The sequence below is a fragment of the Bactrocera oleae genome, chromosome 4 (genome assembly GCF_042242935.1).
Source record: "Bactrocera oleae isolate idBacOlea1 chromosome 4, idBacOlea1, whole genome shotgun sequence".
NCBI lineage: Eukaryota > Metazoa > Arthropoda > Insecta > Diptera > Tephritidae > Bactrocera > Bactrocera oleae.
The window spans coordinates 60936665-60955064 of NC_091538.1; the positions used below are offsets into that span (position 1 = coordinate 60936665).

Genomic DNA, 18400 nt, shown 5'->3' on the forward strand with positions numbered 1-18400 from the left:
TGACAGCTGTGTACCTAAATTCATGATTTTAATTTAATATTTACTCAAACTTCTAAAAATATCTTGAATTTGCATTGCTGATTCTCTTTTTGTACAAGAACTTTTTTCTATATTCAAAATAATAATAATCAATTGTGTTCAGGTGGCAACACCTAGCCATTTGCTACCACAGCGAGGTACACAAGGAATGCATGATATAAAGCTGAAAATTGCAGTGCCAACCAAATATTATTTTTATCAAAATCCAGCCATACTTAATTCCTATATTAAGCCAAATTGAGTCCATACAGCTTTCTAACTTTGCAATATTTATCTTAAGCACTCATAAATCTATCAATCCAAAACAAATCACATATAGTGCCAATTAATAAATGAATATTATATAAAGGCCCGAATAAAAGCTTTGTCCTCGCTTCAAACAACTTTATAATATACAGATCAGTCTATATCATATTTTAAGATTTGCTATTAAAATAAAGTTCTATTCTCAGCATATTGCAGACTTGATATCAAATATAGATGAAACTGTCCTATACCTTTTCCTAATATCCATACATACTCGTATACTATAGTTCCGTAATGTTTAGTTTCATCGGTGTGGAGCTGAAAAATTCCTACAGGGATAACTGTCAAAATAGTTGCCAGTCAGTTAAACCTGGCATCTAAGTAAACACATCTCTTTTGTATTATGTTCAGTAAACCTTGCCATATTACCGTGCCCAACTTTCTAGGGTATTAGCTGTCAAACTTGCTGTCAATAGAAACACTTTTATTTGACAATTATCTGCAATAAAGCTTGACAAGTGACCATATAAAAACTTAAACTGGTACAAAATCTATGAAACGTTCATACCTATATCCAAAACTGATTTTTGCGATAATATTATATCTACCGTTTTATTACTTTTTGGTCCATTTGTGTTTTTTGAAACTGAAGAGAGAGCCAACTTTACAATCAAATTTGACCGATAACTTATGCACGACTTTTTGGTTCTCCAGATCAATATTAATGGTTTTTGTGCTGAGTGGTTTCAGTATGCAATACAGTGCACCACGCTATGTACCATATGTACAAGTATAATGTGAAAGTTTCACTTTCATCAATCGAACTTGTAACGATCGTAAAATATAAAGAAATAAATGTTTATTAACTACCTAGATCATGTCATAGGGTTATTGAAAGTCCGTGATAAATACTTATAAAACAGGCTTCCTTATCAGTTGGAAATTCTTGTTCGTCGCGTTGTTGTCAAGAAAATGCCTCCTATGAACGAATAAAGGGTGAAAAGATGAAGCGACCAGATGCTCGGTTATTCACTGAATTGAACACTGAATGTCACCAAAAAAAAAAAAAACGATGTAATAAAGCCACAACAACAAGAAGGAAAATACGAAGGTATATAAATGGCCAGCGTGATGAGCTGAGTAGATTTAGCCATGTCCGTCTGTCTGTCTGATCAATCGAAATCAAGTCTTTGTATGAAAAACTTTTTGATTTGACAAGATATCTTTAGGAAATTTGGCTTAAAATATTTTTCCATACAATGCTACAAATTCCGAACAAATTGTTCAGATCGTACCACTATCGCATGTATCTGCCATACCAACTGACCGATCACAATGAAGTTCTGTATGGATTTTTTCTTATTTATGAAGGATATTATAGCTTCGGTGCAGCTAAAGTTAAGATTTTTTCTTATTCAATCAAAACAGTCGTAAGATTATACAAGAAAATTAGTTCTATATAAAATGAATGAAGTCCTTTGATAGCTTGCTCTCCCCGAAAATATTTTTACACCTTTGTCAATTTGTTTTATAGTAGTGAAAATTATTATTGCTTTTTCGATTATTTCAACGATCACCTGGACTCTAACAATATAATTGTAATAATGCTACAATCAAAAATACAGTTAAAAATTATAAAAAAATTTGAAATAATTTCACGCATCTCCAATTAAGCATAATTAAGCTCCTTTATTTAAATCCATTGAATTTCGGATTATCCACGCCAATGCCAAATCCGCCACTGCAACCGACAACATTTTGCACGCAATGCCTAAAGCGAAAATCCTTGAGATGACTTCGAGCACCGCCCGCAGCGGGTACATAGCATTATTTAACTGTTCACGCATTTTCCACGCTCACAATTACCCGCGCGCAGCTGGCCTGCAGCAATGTTGCACAACGGTGCATGACATGAAAATTCATTTGCGACAACACAACGGGCTCATTTCCCGCCTGCAATATTACAGCAATCAAGCGCTAACATAAGAGACCATCCCACCACCCACAAACTCACAATCAACCACCCATTAAGTTTGTTGTTGGACGAGGTGCTAGTTGTTGCTTTAGGCATACCATACATATGCCGTTGTTGTTGTTGTTGTTGTTGGTGTTAGTGTTGCTGGTGTTGGTAAAACGTGCCAATCGCAACCGCAAGTAGTTAAGTGAGAAACGCAACAACCGCTGTTGCAACAACAATGTATAACAATAACAACAACAACGTTCCACCATTTATTGGCACCAGCTAGTGGCTGCAACCGCCATCTATTTGAAGTACACTACAACCAGCGATGCCCAACATCCTGTTTCTGTCGTGTAGTGGTGTTAGTTAGCTTAGCTAAGGTTACCACTGGCGGGAACGATCTCTTGACCTGCTTACGCCATTCAAATGCACGTAACAGCCGCTTCAAACTCCGAACTTGATTGTCCATGGCAACAGGCAACATGGCTGTGTATGCATGGATCAGTGTGTGTGTGTGTGTGTATGTGTGTTGCAGCTACAACACCAATCCGTGGAGTACAACAACAAGACGGATGCCAACCGCAAACAAGTTTTTGTACTGCTGGTGCACCGATGAGCCCATCCAGCACATCAAGCCATCAACTCATCAGCCAACTAGCGACGCCATTATCATTTGTGGTTCTGAACGGGAGTCCACGTTTACGCACCAGCTCGCTTTTGGGCACCGTGGGCGAATATTGAATCTGAATTACTTAATCAGCGTGTGACTGTCACCCACTTGAGAAGTTGGCTCGGCGGTGATCACAAAGAGCGCACGCAGCGTTCACAACGGTTGTTGTTGCCACAAAGCGGAAAGCGAGCAAAGCAGGAAGCGCCTACAACCACCAACTCTCTCGACTCACCCGACTCTCCTGCTGCGTGAAAAGCTATCACATCGTCACTTTAACAGTTATCAATGATGTAGTGTTGTTGAGGGTTGCCGCTTTGTCGCTGTGTATTGCTTACGCTGTCGCTGTATTATTGCTGTTGTTGTTTTAATTTGGCTCGTCTGCTGCGCTTCCTCCACTCTGCTATGCTCTGAATATCTTATGGCCGTTTGTGTTTTCTGCCAAGGCACAGGATGTGGTTGGTTGCTGCACGAAATTCGCAGCTCGAAGCGGACGACTTCAGTCAAAAAGGATGTCGCGGACGCAGTGAAATTACAATTTTCTTGCCCTGCTCAGTCCGTTTACTTCATTTAGCTTTTAGCTGAATTTTCTGCATATTTTTGCATAAAATATTAAAGGCGTATCTTTGAGAAAATTTTGGCTCAAAATGGAGATATTTTGGCTTACGAATTAGAGTTTTTTAAAACGTTGTATAATATTTTTTTTCTGAAGAATTTTAATGTGGGAAAGTAATAATAAAATATATGTACTAAAAATATAATTTTTTTTTAGTTTCTCAAATATTTTTGGCATTTGTATTATTTTTACAAAAACTAATATTATATTTTTGTTTATAACTTTCAGGTAAGGAAATATATTATTCTTAGAATATTTGATACAACTCGTAAAAATCTATAAATAATTAAGGTAAGTCCACAATAAAATTCAGGCCTACCCAAAAATACGACTTAGTGAGCTTCAAGCGTGTACAGCAGAGTTAACAAAAAACAAAAATCTCTGTTACTAATTCCAAGCCCACTTTCATTTCTTTTAAATTACGTCTCACCACATTAATTTCTTTAAGTTTCTGTAAAACAAAAACTCTTTCAATTTCTTCAAACCAATTGAAATGCTCCAAAGATTTTGCGGCTTCCAAAAAAGTTTTATATATTGCTTTCAACTGTAAACTGAAGTCTTAGAAATTTCAGATATAAAAATACATATGATTAATAAGTCCCGTAATTTCGGGATTGTATATAAATTACGGGATTGACATTCGAATCACTTTTTGCGACTGAGCTATTTCTTTGTAATACAAAAATTCTTCTTTTTGTTGAAAAATATTCAATTACCATAAATTTTTTTAAGTGAAATTTGTACTAGTATATGTATGTATATTAAGGAGTGCTTAAAGTTTTTGTGTCATCTCGCAAAAAGTCGATTAAACGAAGGCCTTAGAAATTCGCAATAAAAAATTTGTCTTATTTAATAAATACCGAAACTGCGGGCTTAGTTTTCGGGAACGCATCGCGGGAATATGGGCTTTACTCACTTTCTTGGAAATATTTAAGTTAATTTTCTAGATTGATCTAGAATAATACCATTCACGTAAAAAATTTGTAAATTCAACTTATTTCCTCATAAACGAATCCCGAAATTTCAAGATCGCACTTCTGAACTGTGTTATATTTAAAATAAATTTGTCGAAAATATATTTGCTAAATAGTATTTTTACTTTAATATTAAATAGCAGATTGTTTGTCTGCACAACTGTATACATTTGAATACCGAATGTACAACACATTTTTTTTCGGGTTGAAATTTTCAAATATGCCTTTTTTGAGAATAATATAGTTACTATATTACCATGAATTAAGACTTGAATTGTATTTTTCTTTTACCAAAAATATTCACCTGTCGACATGAATATTTCAAATTTATTTCGGGATACCGAAAATCGAGTCCTAAAATTCGGGATCCCGAAATATAATTTGAAACTTTCACTCACAAAATGAAATTACATCATATTCAAATACCCTGGTATAGCGTTACAGCGTTCCAATATGGTACCATACATAAGGCGCAATAAAATTTCACTTAGCATATTGTCAAACCATTTTATTTAATTTGGATACCATAGCGACCGTTGCATTACATCGTATTTACATATTTTATGTTTAAGTAATGTTAGCGCAGAATTGCTCTCTTTCCGCTGCCTGTGTGCATCTTCAGCCTTCAATTGGCAATAAAATTGCGGCTGCTGGTGCTCTCTTGCTGCTATGCTCACTTTGTTTCTCAACTACTGTCTATGTCAAAATTTCGTGTGTCATTTTCAGCATTAAAATTACATTTTAACATTGTTCTCTTTGCACCTTAAATACATTTATATACGCGTGCATGGTATTTCTACACTTTCCATATAAAAACTATTTAATTTTACAACCGTAGTTCTCGTTTCAGTTACTTTTTGCTGCTGCTGTCCGCTCTGCGTTGCATTGCGTTTTCTTTTACTTGATTTCGGTTCAACGACAGCGTTCTGGGCCAGTTCGTCTGCCGCTGGCTGCTCAGGCTAGATTCGTTTCTAAATTAATTTTTTATTTTTTTCGGTGCGTTTTTGTTACTTTTTTCAATTTTTGTTTTGGCTTTTCCTTATTTTTTTTGTTTATTTTTTTGTGTGCTTTTTTCTCACATTTCTTGCTTCAAGCTCTTTTCATTCGTTTGATTGTCTAAATTGTCTAAAAACTGCTGGTAGCTGCTTAGCTGTTACTTACACCGGTTTTTCACCATTCCTATTCGAGTAAAACACCGTCCTGCCACTCACTTTGCTAGCTCCAGTGAGTACACCTTCATTGGTACGCCTGTGTGTATATGCACTATGTGTGCGCAAGTTTAGGTTATTTGCATTGGCTGCTGGCGCCTTTGAGTGTTGCACACACAATCTTTAATGCCCGTATCCATATCTAAGTCTTTGGGTATAGCTAGTTTTTCAAGCAAAAAATGGCATGCTGGTGCAACTTTTACGATATTTATTTTTGGAATAGTTTAATTTCTTGGAACAATGAAAACTTTAGTGAAAAATAATAAAAATTAATTTTAATAAATAATTATGGGAAAAATAGCAAAAAAATTTATTTAAAATATTCATATTTTCTTTAAGAAAATTCATTGCAGCCTAAGTTTTACATTACAATTAGGAGTTGAGTTCAGAAAGTGCTGACTTTAATTTTGCAATTTTTTCCCAAAAAAAATATATCTGTACAGGCAGCCAGAAAAATGGAAAAATCGCATATGCATGAACCTGTTTTAGACCATATTCTCTTAGGCAAAAGTGGTTTAGAATGATGTACGCGATGTTTTAGAAAACAAAATCGATCGAGCTTTTAAACCGATTTAAAGAATACTCCTTGAAAAAATATAGTTTTTCCATGAACACCAAAAAAGTTTTGTATAATACGATTTAAAGGAAATTCGTTAATGTTTAACGCGGTTTACTGTTAAACACCAAAATATAATTTTTTTCCATAAACACTAAAAAAGTGGTGTTTAACACAAGTTTATTAAAAATTGTTAATTTTAAGTAGAGTTTATTGCTAAACACAAATGTATATTTTTTTCGATTAACACTGAAAAAGAGTAGTGTGCAGACGAGTTAATGGACTTTTGTATTTCTCCGCAGAATGTATTACTAAATACAAAAAAATATATTTTTTTTTCCATAGACACCTAGTGGTGTTTAACACGAATTAATTTAAAATTATTAGTATTAATATTTCTCAGTCGAGTTTATCGCCAAATGCCAAAATATGTTTGTTTAATTGAAAATGGTAAATAATAACATAGCTTAGTAGAGATTATCACCAATATATATTTTTTTCAACAAGCTCTAGAAAAATGTTGTTTAATTCGAGTAAATTGAAAATTACTAATATTTGTATTTCTCAGTAGAGTTCATTGCTAAATACTGAAATATAAACTTTTTCTATAAACACAAAAGTGTTTATAACAAGTTAAAATAATTTTTAATATTTTAATTTGTGAGCAGAGTTAACTATATTATTAAAAACCGAAATAACTCTACCAATTGTTTGAGATTTGAAAAAAAACGAATAAGCCAATGTCGTAATTTTTCAGCGATGTTTTGTTGTAAAATTTGTTTATACTTAAATAAAAAAAATTTGTGTTTATTATTTAGTAGAACTTATAATCAAACGCCAACATAACCTATAAACTCGAGTTTACATATAAATGTCGTCTTACGATCTTCTTATATTCTTTAATAATATATTAATATAATATACTCGTATGTTATTAGTTGTACTCAAATTTCAACAAGTCTGGCTCTTCCCCTTTATAATTATATATTTAAAATTGATTTTTTCGCAATAGTTCCGATTGTTGTTATTTGTTTCAGTCTTTATGAGTCTACAGGCAAATAAATTCCTTATAATATCCAGAAAAACCTGAATTTTCCATATGTGATTTTTTTGCACAAACTTACTCAATCACATATTTATTTATACTACTATTTATATACATATATGCACTACATTAGCGGCTCATTGCTTACACTTTCACATTGCGCGATCCAATGAAGTGCAAAATGGCCGCACTTCAACTGCTATTTGGCGGCTGCTCGAAGTGCTTTTACGCTCACACAAACTCGCACACACACACTCACGCGCGCATATTTATAAAAAATGAATGTAAAACGCTTATTTGTAATTGCATATGCCATTATATTTACCGCTTATACTCGTATACAGTATATATGTACGTATTATTTATGCTTATGGCAGCGTTATGCAAACGCTTTGAGTGTCGGTTATTCAGGTCACTCATACGCCACGGCGTCTGTGCTCTACAACACTTTCAAGTGTTTATTTGTGTGCAGTGTATGTACGTAGATACTACTTGAGCGCGTGTTATTTTATGTGTGTTATACAATAGGTATATATGTATAACGGTTTTTGTGTGTGATTATATATATATATCTATATATACATATGTAGTTCGTTTAATTTGTAGTTGCTTCTGTTTATGCTGATTTAAGAGCAGTCTGCGAGTGCTGCTGTGAGCTGCTTCTACAAGCAAATAAAAGGTAAAAACTTAAAAATTAAAAAACTTGCAAAGGAAAGTAAATATTTTCTGATTGGAAAGAAAATAATTCGATTTTTAATTACTTAATGAGAAAGTGTGTGTGTTGTTATTAATACGCTTAACAGCACACACACACTTACAAATAGTGGTTGTTATGCTTATGTAATATGTATGTATGTGCGTATGTATGCTTGAGGCATAAAAATCTGTTCACTCTTCTTTGCTGTCAATTTGACATTTATGAACAACCATGACAGTACACGCTTGAATGATTTGATGAATGACTGCTGGCTTGAATGGTTAAGTGATTTAATAAGTTAATGGATTTATTCGAAGTTGCGGAGATTTTTTGCGTTTCTATGTATTTTTATTGTTGTAAAAATATATATATAATGTGCTAGGTGCTTGACAAATCAGGGTGTTATGGTACATTCTGAGATACTTTGTAAATAATGCTGAAAAATGTTAAAAATATCTACAATTGTTTGTATTATATAATTCTTGAAAAAATTAAAATTTTTATAAAAAAAACTTTAATATTATAAAAAAATATTTTTTTCGCATTCAATTATTTCTTTTAGTTAGTTTTTTCTTACTCCACTGTTTTCTTAAATTTAAAGCTGCTTTTGCAATACATTGTTGTTGTATTTTCTTGTTTTTCATACTGCTTTTGTCTATAGTTTCGTTAGTTTTTATTATTCTCCTCTGTCATGTTTCCTGTTAATTTTTTGTAAATGAAGTGATAACCGACTCGACAAGAAGTCGTTCGTTCGAACAAACAGTTATATTGGGCATGCATGCATGTTGTGTGCGTGTTAGAAAAACTTAAGAGTTTTTTATGTACCTTAGATGCTTGTCTGAGTTTTTATATGGTTTTTGTTTGTTTTCACCGCTTTTAGATTTCTTCTTGCTCCTTACAAGTGAACTAAATTTTAGAGTCGTAAGGGTACAAAAGTTTTAAGGAATTAATTTAAAGATTTAAAAAAAAAATTTCAAAATAAACTAATTCGAAATTCACAATATGTTAGCTATTCTCTGCAAAAATAATATCTTTTGTGCCAACTACGCGAAAATTTCAGAGAAAAATATGACAATATCAAAAATTAAATGATTAAAATTCAAAAATAAAGTAATATACTTATTTGAAAATATCGTCAATAGTATTTTAGTTATTCTCGGCAAAAAGAATAACAATTTGAAATAGTGTTGCCACCTTTTTATAAGCTTGTTTTTTTTTTAATTTTTACAAATAAAAGTTCTTGCAAGAGAAGTGCTATAAAAAATATTATATAAAGACATCTTTGTACTCTCAAACCAATTGTTAGCCAGGTATTGGCGATTTAATAATGTTTAAGTTGGTAGTATAGTTGTAGTTAAGTAGTTATTAAAACAGAAACCTTACTTAATGCTGCCATCTTAGTGAAACCTCAGATTTGTTGAGAATTTAGGCTTGACTCAAAACTACTTTATGCTTCAATTTAATTTTAATTACAAAAATTTCTAAATAGGGTTGCCATACAATTTAAAATTTTTAATATTCCTTAAACATATTTGTTTCCTATATTTGATCATATTTAAGTGTTTGCTCTGAATGCTTATATTTAAAAAAAAAAATGTTTAAAAATTGATAACAGTATTTATTATTAACGCTGGTAAAAAAATATTTATTTTCATTTTGCTCTCCTATCAGTTTACTATATTCTCAATTAATATTTAAATTATTATACCAACAACCTAACTACCGAAAAGGATTCTTTGTTGCCACCTGTTTTCAAAAAAATACTCGTCCTTCGCCAACTCGCATTAGTTGCTGGCGTCTTTATAGGCCAATTGCCTGTGCTCAATACCTTCAATTACCCCATTTAACTAGAAATTGAAGCCTTTCAAAGAATTGAGCACAAATGCAGATATAAATCCCTTAACCAGGTTCTACAAAGGACTTTACAAAAACACAAAAAGCAAGTTCTATTTACAACCATGCTTACACATTCATGGAAATCCCTCTCGATACACTTCTGCATGGCGCTGACATCAGAACACTGTAGCGGGCCAAGCCGTTGAATGTGAGCATTTCATAAACAGCAACAAACAAACTTTGATATGTGAGTGTGTGCCTCAACTACAGAAGAGAGAGAGAGAGTAAAAGCGCACGAGTTAGGCAAACAAACCCAATTGCTATGCATAAATCAAAAATGAATTTCAAAAAAGGAAAAACGAACACAACAACAAGCCATAGAAAGAGGAGTTGGCGAGCGGGGCATGCAGCTTGTCGCAGTGAAATTGATAAATGCCACTCAACACATGCATAACGGTACAATATGTATATTCATATGAATATCAAAACCAGGCACAGAGAATATGAGTTGCGTATACGCCATGTAGGGCCATTTAAAAAAACGCACTGTGAAAAGGCATAACGTAGTACATACATACATAATGTTGTGGCAGTGTGAGCTCGCTGACAAAAGGAAACATGTTTGTGTGTTTTTTTTTTTTTTTTATTTCGAAAATTTGACTACAATCTTTTAGAGAGACTTTGAAAAAAAATTTGTTATCAAAAGAAAATTCTCAACGCTAAACGTGGTAAAAGAGTTTATTGATATGCCACAAAAACAATAGCCACACCATAACAACAAACTATTCACGAGAATAAAGCAATTACAGCACGACCAGCAGTGAAGCAGATTTCGTGCAAAAACTAACGGTATTACCAACCAGTCACTAACAATATTTAGTCATAACTAACTCGTTTCTCTGAATGTGTGTCTATGTGTTATGTGAGTGTGCGCGTCTATGTATGCGTATATATGTGTATGCATGTGTGGCGCTGTCAGGCAATTCCATGTGCAGTTGTGCGCTCATCGTTTGCATTCTGCAATTTTTCGATTAATGTTCTTTCAACTTACCAAAATAACGCAGCACGATTTTGCCTCCACCTTTTCCTTTTTCGCTCTGCCAGTGTCACTACCCATCACTCACTTTTCTCAGCACCATATGCTTTTCACCTATTCAGTTTTTTGTTTGCTTAGTTTTACTCGTTGCTCAAATTTGAATCTATTTTTTATTCCATTACAGTTTGGATCTGTTTTATTTCTATTTTGGTGCTTTTGCTCTTTCAGTTTGTCCATTCATTCGTTTTATAAGTGAAACAGTTTACACACATACATACAAATGTGTGTAAATGGCTGTGTAAGACGCGTCTGTGTGTCTGTTTTGGTTGTTCATGTGTGTGCAAGCGGTGGTTAAAATGCTGACAGCAATAGCATTCAATAGCAAATTGCAGTCATTTGGAGTTTGTTGATTGGCTTCGGGGGTGGCATGTTTTGCTGATGAAGTGGATGAGTTAAAGTGTTTTACACCTTTGTGCAATGGAAATGTGGCTAGCGAGTGTAATTTTTGTATACACATGTGTTTATGATAGCCTTACTTCTCTGTGAAATGAATGCAATTTTTGAGAGCCGAAAAAAGTTCTGTCCTTAAAAATAATACCTTTTTCAAGTTATCTCTCGAAGACTAAAAAGTAATTTTTAAATAAGTGTTTATATGCTTCTTTCGTCATTTCTTATCTCTAAGCCACCTTTTTGTATTATATTACCGTCAACCCTCAATAACACCAAATTATTAACCACCGATGTATTTTGACCAACATTTTATGATATAAAGTTCAACATTTCTAGTAATATTGATAAAACCGGGTCAAAACTCTATGGTAGATTCATTAGGTAGAAAGTTGCAGAGTAAGGGTTAAAAGGTCGTTAGTATAGGAAGAGAGAACTGTACAATATATTAATATTTGAATTTGAAGTAGAAAAATAATACATTCAAACCAAGACCAGAAGAGTGTTGGGTAGGTAAGTAGGTAGAGTGGTTGTCTTTCGACACACCTTGGCCTTTAGGAGGCTTATTGCGATATCACCGCGACCAAGGTTCCCTTACTCTATTGGCTCCTCTCTGAACCACCCCGTACTTCTGGCGAACTTTATCTGTAAGACAAGTTCTATCCGTGCAACCTCCGAGACGTCGTCAAGAAACCCTCGACCAATAGCTGCGTTTCTTTCCTCATATAGAGCATAGAATATGGCCTGTTAGCACTCCTACTAGAGTTCTTGGATGTCAGATCCGCTAGGATACCAAAGCATTCTTTCACTGCCTTAGACGAAATCCTATGAGACATTAGAGATTTCAAAGTCGCCTGGCTGTCTGTATATATAAATATATTTCTTGTTGCGATCACATTCCTTTTCAATACAACAAGGCTTTCTTTAATTTCTGTGACCTCCGCTTGGAAGACACTGTAGTCGTAGAGTGATAAATCATACAGAATTTCGTTCCGAATTATATGAAAACTTTAAAAACTAAAAAAAAACGAGAAAGAACCATTATAAAAAGAAAAGAGCAAAAAATTAAAAAAAGAGCAAACATTAAAGACGAAACATTGATGAATGATTATAAAAGAAGTTAAGAGATAAAAAAGAATGGACAGATGAAATAATAATCAAAAGGAAATAGAAAACATACGAAAAAGAGTATGATATGAAATAATATAACAAAAATATAATTATTATTTATTTCAATTAGAAGGCTGGGAGAAAGAAAATTAACAAATAGACAATAATTGAGAAAGTGATAGGTCCAACGAAAAGAGAGGTTTGATATAAGAAAGCGAAAGAAAAGCAAAACTTAGAGTTAAAAAGCAAAGTTGAGATTGAGAGAGACACAAAAACAGTGAAAGAGAGGAAAACAGACCGGGAAAAACAAAAAAAAACTTACGAAAATTACGAAAAATATTAATAATTTTTGAATACATGACAAAAAATTATATTTCGGCATAAATTTGTAAGACAAAAATAAATAAAATCGTTCAGATTCAAGTGAAACAATGTGAAAATAGAGAAAAAATAACGAAACAGTTTACCATGAAAATACTATGAAATTCGACAATTTTTTTTTAAATCCATTTCATATCGTCAAATTTAAGCTGTTAAGGAAATTCCTTTAAACTACATATGTACATTTCCCATATCTTCAGCCAACGTCACAGCAGCAACCAGTTGCTCAATTTTCCAACATCACCCAAAAGTCATTGCTTGCTACGGTATTTCTCTCTCTCTCTCTATATATATATATATTGCATACACTTGAAATTACTCAATGCCGCTTATCCGCTTAGCCACTTGTATGAACATTGATAATTCCTGCCAGCTTTGCTATAACTCAACTCAACTTCTCTGCCTGTTTGCTGCAATTTTTCATTGCTTAAATGTAAGCCAGATTTGGCGCGCCATGTTTCGCTTCTTTACTTTTTTTTTCTTTCTATTTTTTTTTTGTTATTTTTTCGGGTGTTGCTTTTTTGGTGTTATTTCCTTTTTTGGTATTTTAATCGTCTAAAACATGCGTCAGTTGTGCTTGCGCCAGCGGATTGACTAGAATTAGCTGTGTGTTTTCGTAAGCTGGCGGCTGTCTGCATTTCTTATCGTTCAACTTGCAGTTTTTGACTTAGCGAGTATATTTTTTCTTCCACTATTCTTTACTTTCTACTCTCCACATTGTTGGCTCGACTCGTCTACCACTCAAACTGTTTATCTACAGCTGTCGGCTTGTGTTTGTTTGTCGGTATGTGTAAAGATGCGAAAGATTGCGCTTTTGAGTTGTGTTTTTTTCGCGAAAGTATTTCCGGAAAGCAATTTTTGCTCTGTCAGGAATGACCGAAAATTTGCCTGCCAAAAGTACGATGGCGCAAAATAAGTTTAAATTTCTTTATGAACTCAATAAATTTGACAGTTTCTGTTCGAGAGGAAAGTTTTTTTGTTTTTGGTTATGCGGGTTAGCCAGACTCTCCATTATTGCTTGCATATTTTTGTGACATTTTATTGATTCTACTCTTGTTTTGGCTTTCAAACGTGGCAGTTGAAGTAATGCATGCCACTCCGGTAACTTTGTTTGTGGGGTCACAGTCAAATGGTTTGCAGTTTCTTCAACGATTCATTAATTTTTTGAGCGTTTCTAAAATTAAATAAACTTTTTTTTAGGCTAATAAGAAAGCTTTTGAAAAGTTTGCTCGCAAATAAATCGCATTTTAAAGATTTGGAAACAGCTGTGACCACCAAACATAAGCTAAGTGTAATAGTATTAAAAAATGCCATGACCATAATTTTGCCTTTTATTTCGAAAAAATAAAACAAACACACCAACTGCGTCTGCCAGTAACAGCGAAAGCGAAAAAACAACAACTATTGCAACTAAAACTGCAAAACAGCCAACAAAGTGGAAGTATCATTTCGAATAATTTGCAACAGATCCCCGGAGAGTCATTACAATTATTAGACTGGCGAGGCGACGCAAGGCCGGCATTGAAAATTGAGTTGCCAGACAAATGTGCCACAAAATGCGAATGCCCACACTGCAAACTATGCCAAGGAAATACTAAAGACAACTACAAAAACAACAGCGAAGAATGTGTAGTGTTACAAAGACCTTCGCTCGTCTGGTCGTTTTTTGCAACAAACATAATCATCAAATATTACGGTTATCTCGCTCGGCAAAGTTGCAGAAAGAGCAATTTGAGGCCAAAGCGAAATGACAGCGTAGAAAAATGTCCGTACAAATTGTAAGATAAATGTGTTGAGGGAGTGGGTGGCACGGCACAATGGTGTGGTGTTAAGTTTAAGGCGTGTAAATACGTTAAAATTGCGTTTGTGTACATACATAAGTATGTGTGTGGCTGCATTTGTGTGTGTGTGTGTGTTAGAACAATTTCTCAAGTTTTTATTGTTAGCGGGAGTACGCGTGGTCTCATACGTACATATGCGTTGCGTGTCCTTGTAGTTTTACGCCTGAGCAGCGAAGTGAAACCTAATAATTTGGCCAATGAATGAATGTATTAAAAGCAAAAGTGGGACTCAAATGCGGGACGTGTACACCTTGGAAGTTATATGGCATGTGATATTACCTTTAATAACTGGAAGTTGCTGTTTGTGTTAAGTAAGTAATTTTTCTTTCTTATGTAAATCACCTACGTGTGTTATTAATTTACCTTGTACAGTTTTGCTGTTGTAGGCGTATACATCAACTATGGGCTGAAATTCTAAGCGGAGAGCAAATTTTTGGTGGAAATGTGCTCGAAAACTTTTCTCCACGGCATTGCGTTTGGAAAATAAATTCTCGCTGCTGTTGTTTGTTGCTTTTTAAATTAAGTACCAAGTTTTATAGTTTTTGCATATAATAATTACTTGAAGCTTAGTATTTATTTAACCTATTTAAACATTAACAATTCTCCTTGGTTATATCTCCAGTAATGAAATGTTTATAGTACACTTGGCAGTTTTGAGTCTATTATCCACTGCTGTAGTGATTTTGCGCTTCTCCGTCTACGAAACCTAAAAAAAATATTCTTGTCTAAAATATTGTATATTGTACGTACAAATCACGTTTAAAAAAACGGAAGTTGCAATTTGACATTGACAAAAGAGTTGCCACCTATCTTTATAATTTATAAATCTACTTTAGAGTATACAATTCAAAAGTTGATTTTTGTTCAATATTTGCAATATTATATCCCTCTTTGTTTTTAGCAAATCCTCTTATCTTACTTAATGTATAATTTTTTCTTATCCGCTCCCTTGTTATTTAATGTCGGTAAAATGTTGAACCAATTCAAAGTTCCCCGTATATTATTGTAAAAAAATTTGCAAGTTTTTGGATTGTAGGCTAATTTTTCAAAGGTTTCAATCTCAGCGCCATCTGTCGTGCAACTTTTTGTCAAAATTTTTATTTCTATCGTTTGTTTATCGGAATAATAATTTTCGTTAAACAACAACTAAATGACAATTTTGAATCAATTTATTCACTTCTGTTCATTGTGTTTTGTTAGTCTTGATTTTGATACCCCCCAAAATTACAGATTGATATCTCGAAAACCCCATGTTGATCATTTATATGTATACTGTAACATATAGAGTCTCCGACGTTTCCTTCTGGGCTTTACAAATTTCGTAGAAAAAAATATGGCATATTGAAAATTATTTAAAATATATAAAAAAATTTTAAAAATAAATAATACGTCGTATACCTTCTTTACGTTTTATAATAAATATTTGTATATGTTTTGAATATTTTACTATATTTTTAATATAAAAAAAAAATATCATAAAAGTCACAAATAATTCATTTTTTATCAGCTAACTCCTTTTATATTTAAGTTAAACACGGAAGTATCGCACTAAATTGTGCTCTAAATTTTTATATTGCCGCTGAATTTTTTTAATATCTTTCTATTGAATTCAAAACGTTTGCATTCACACTACTGAAATCCGATTCACATTCACTTCGTTATGTAGTTCCGCTAATCAAATTATTATATTTGCGCCTGAAAATTAACTGCTTTGCATGTTGCAAGAGCAAAAAATAAAAATAAAAAAATTGTAAAACCTGTAAATTCGCACATAAGGGTACACACACACACACACGCCGCTGTGGCCATTACAGTTGACTGGCGATAAAATACGAATACTTTTCATGCTCTAAAAAATTTATTATTTTGCGAAAATTGTATTTTTCCATTGCAAATTTTCGTAAATTGATTCATTTTGTGTGCAGGTAACAGCAACACAGCGCCGCTTGCAACAATTCAATTTACGTGCAACTTCCTGTTGCCACTGCGCGTGCTATTACAAGCACTCGCACACGCAAACACATCTTCACAGGCTGCCGATTTGCGCATTGCAATTTCAATGCTCGCTAACGTAAAAGTTTGCTTTGTTGCAATAAAAATGCCGTCCAATTTAACTGATTTATTTGATTATTTGCGCAAAAAGGCAGTGCATTGCATGTGGCGGCAGCCGGCAGGTGGCAATGGCAGCGGCAGCGGCAACGCTGCTGGCAGCTTGAATTAAAACATTGTTTGCAAAAGCGCGTTTAAGAGGGGGTGAAGGTGAGAGCGGTAAAACGCGGAAATGCGTTTGAAAATTTATAGTTTTCTCTATGAATGAGTTCTAGTTTATTTGGCGAACTATGTTGCCACACTATCAGTTTTGCATAAATTATTTACCTTTATCTTTATTGAACTGCAGGTGTGAAGTTTCATTGGGAAATGCAAAATTTTAAGTTTCATTACATTTTTTTATATCATTTTAATTTTATTTTAATTTTTTTTTTTTACGATTTGTTGAGAAAAGTATTGAAGCAAAGTGAGAAAAACCTTTGAAAAGTATTTGAGAAAAAAATTAAAAATCCACACTATATCAGCAAGTATGCGTACTTATATGAGAAAGATAATCGAAAATAACAGACGCACACCTCTCAACGCATGAAGCTATTATTTACACACACACACACACTTACTCTTACTGCGTATGTGTGCTGCTGCCAAGTGAAAAATTCTTCTCTTCAAAAAGAAAGATGGAGACAAGCAGAAAAGAATTACAGTAGCTTACGCACAGACTCTTCACCCACACTCACACATACACTCATATATTGTAGTATATGTATGTATACAAGCATATTCCTGCACTTTAACGCATCCTTATAAGCTTGTTGCCCGGCCAAGCTAGTGGCTTGGAAGAGTAAACTCGATAAAGGCGTAAATGTAACGAGACAAGGCGGTTAAAAACTGAAATTAATTGCATTGTTGTGCAAGTTATTTTACGGTGTACAAATACAAAAACAACAAAAACATCAGTGAAAAGTTGAAAGCAAAATAAAACCGCGGCTTAAACACTTGCTTAAGGCGTACATTGACAGATATGCATGCCAAGGAGTATATTTTAATAAGGTATAAGACAGTTCTTTTATTGCGATTAAGAACTAACGGGGCATGGCGCACATGTCAGAAGGTTGGAATACACAAACAAGTAAATATACATAAGTATGAGATATGAAGCTCTCTTAGGGGAGAGCAGGCAGATATATTGCCAAATATTTAGGAATTTTATGGAAGTGCGTCTTGATACTAAAACGACGGTTGATTAAGTAAATAATATATTTTTCAACAATAATCTACGTTCTATTTCCTAAAGATATCCTGTCAAATAAAAAAGTTTTCCATACAAGAACTTAATTTTGAGCGTTCAGTTTGTATGACAGCTACAAGATACAGTGCTCCGTTATAAAAAATTTTACTTGGATATTCTAAGGTTTCTTTAGACAATAATCCGTGCCAAATTTTGTAATGATATCTGGTCTAATAAACAAGTTTTCCATACGAGGACTGGACTTTGACCGATCAGTTGGCAGGAAAGCCATATGCTAAAGTGCACCGATATCATCGGTTCTGACAAATGAGCAACTTCTTTGGGAGAAAAGAATCTCAAAAACTCAGGGACTAGTTTGCGTATGAGCAGACAGACGAACATAGCAAAATCGACTCAACTCATCACGCGCTTGATTTATCAGGTATGAATTGGGCGTTTTTTTG

General features: G+C 33.7%; 1 protein-coding gene and 1 long non-coding RNA gene across 2 annotated transcripts in view; both read left to right on the plus strand.

The window, feature by feature from the left end:
- The window catches only part of LOC138857147 (uncharacterized), a 39920-nt gene extending 36100 nt beyond the window's left edge, over window positions 1-3820 (plus strand). The window contains exon 3 of the long non-coding RNA XR_011396153.1: window positions 3757-3820. This is a non-coding gene — a long non-coding RNA (uncharacterized lncRNA). The remainder of the gene's footprint in view (window positions 1-3756) is intronic.
- The window catches only part of LOC106622514 (syndecan), a 391261-nt gene that overhangs the window by 91794 nt on the left and 281067 nt on the right, over window positions 1-18400 (plus strand). The gene's annotated exons all lie outside the window — the stretch shown is intronic.